We start from the raw sequence: 2289 nt of genomic DNA on the forward strand, positions 1-2289 counted from the left end.
GGTGGGACGGGTTCACTTCCTGCCGTCGGTGTGGTGTCGCATATGCAGGTCATCTCTTCTGATGCACATGGATGTGTACACAAGTAAAGCTCTCACATTAACGTGTGTCTCTTGTAGACGTACAAAAGAAACAAAAGCTGATGCTCGCCGACGGCATCAGCCCGTTGTCCGAGCGCAGAGACCCAGCGCGCCCTGACGAGCGACTCTACACACTAAAAAATGCTGGGTTATTTAATCTACCCAACCGCTGGGTTATGAAATGGTTTACCCATTATGGGTTATTTATGTCAACATTTGGGTTATATTAATATAATATTGGGTTATTTTGTGCAACTCATGCGTTGAGTTAAAATCAATCAACCCAACATACATCGGTTGACCCAGCACTTGGGTTGTTTGTGCTTCGAACGTCATCACATCGTCTCCAGAGTCCACACACCGAGTGCTCGTCACAGCAGAAAACCTGACTGATCATCCAGCGAGGTAAATAAATAATAAAAGGTTTGTGGAACTTATACTATTCACATTGTCTGTGTTGCGTTACCTGTTAAAGTAGTATCTTTATATTGTCGAGGCTTTGGTTTGGCTAACAACGTAGCCATTTAGCCGTTATCATGGATAGCCTAACGTTACAGCTTATCCGTTTGCTCTGAATTATATTAATGAATTAATTAAACAAGTTCATAATGCCCATGGGGATGTTTATTGAGCTCACCAGTCTAATTTGCCAGCTAGTTTCAAGCTAGCCAGGTGATTAGGCAGTTAACTAGTTTACTAGCCAACATGCTCTCAGTTAGTTGCTTTGCTAGCTATATTATTTTAACTAGCTATAAATGAGCGCGCTTTTTTACTGAAGCTTTTCATGTGAAGGCATAACACAGTGTTTGACTGATTAAAGTATGTAAAAAACGGTGAGATAACCTGATATGTCTGACTTAATGCATTTATTTAAGTAACGTTAATGTAGTTAACGTAATTTGACCGACAATAGATAAGAACAAATTCTTATTTAAAATGGCGGCCTGGCAAACGACAAGGGCCACTTGAGTGAGGGGTTAAGAAATATAAAATAAAAAGTTTGGGAACCACTGCTGTAGCCACAAATATTCTTGTGAAGTAAAAACATAGACAATATACATGCATGCATTTTGTCATATGAATTGTATAAGGAGAAAGGGAGGATTGTTTTCTCTATATTTTGTGATGCTAAATAAAATGGCTGTTATCTTCACATTGGGTTACATTTTGCTGCTAGTCTGCATTGCTTTTGCATAGTGACATCTGAATAGTTAATACAATAGCAATTGTATTTTTGCTTAAGCTCTTTTTGTGTTTGTTTCAGATCAATGGACAGCTTTGTCATTAACATTTTGACAGAGTGGCAGCTGACAGACCTTGTCGACAAATTTAAAGGTAAGAAATATTTGTTTTCCCATCCACAGCATATCAAGTCTGCATTGCTACTCAAGCCCTACACAATACAGCTCACTCCTCCTAGAAACGCTTCTGTGCTGTTTGATGCCCACTGTTATGCACTAAGCAACAGGAACAATAATTGATCTACTGAGGACAGACAGACGTACAGACAAACCCTGTTCTAACCGTAGCCCACGCTGTCAAAGTCAAACATGCCTCATCTCTATTCATTAAAGATTTTGATTTCTTGGCAGGAAATATGGTACACCCCAGGACGGAGCCACCGGCCAGCCACTGGATTCCGGGAGGAAAGGCTGCTGAACGTCAGAAAGCGGCTGAGATCAACCAGCAAGTCGCGGAGCATGGCACAGACACCATCACAAGCGCCAGATAATGGAGCTCTTGCAAGGGCTCTCATACCAGGTAATTATTAAACTGAAAAATTATTTGATCAAGCAAAACATCCATATTTCAGTGACTGACTACTTGTTCTTTTTTACAGAATGTACCATATCAGATGAACGTGCGTCACAGTTTAGAGAATGGATGAGAAACAATTCTCAGCCCCTCAGCCAGATAGAGACCTACATGGAGAACACGGCAGTCTACAGGGCCAAGTGCATTAGGGACAACAATCCCTCACCTAATGACCAAAGGCATGGTAGGTATAGGGAAATCTGATCTTGTATATGAGGATGCATTATTTATAACCTTTTATTATTGTGCCACATTGAATTGGTTTTAAAATGTGTTTTTCATTTTATAGATTGCACAGGACTTTCTTGTCCTGCATGGGGATGCTGCATCAAAATTGTTTGAAACTTGGCTACCCATTTATGCTGAGAAGATCCTGTGCCTGGCAAGACAGGAGGG

The 2289-nt window shown here is 40.7% G+C and overlaps 1 long non-coding RNA gene across 1 annotated transcript; it reads left to right on the top strand.

Annotated features, from left to right (window-relative positions):
• Positions 1 to 419: 419 nt before the first annotated feature.
• LOC306899318 lies at positions 420 to 2040 on the top strand. Its single transcript, XR_013787187.1, has 4 exons — positions 420 to 501; positions 1343 to 1413; positions 1671 to 1839; positions 1919 to 2040. It is a non-coding gene; the product is annotated as an uncharacterized lncRNA (long non-coding RNA).
• The last annotated feature ends 249 nt before the right edge of the window (positions 2041 to 2289 follow it).

The sequence above is a fragment of the Barbatula barbatula genome (genome assembly GCF_947034865.1).
Source record: "Barbatula barbatula genome assembly, chromosome: 10".
NCBI lineage: Eukaryota > Metazoa > Chordata > Actinopteri > Cypriniformes > Nemacheilidae > Barbatula > Barbatula barbatula.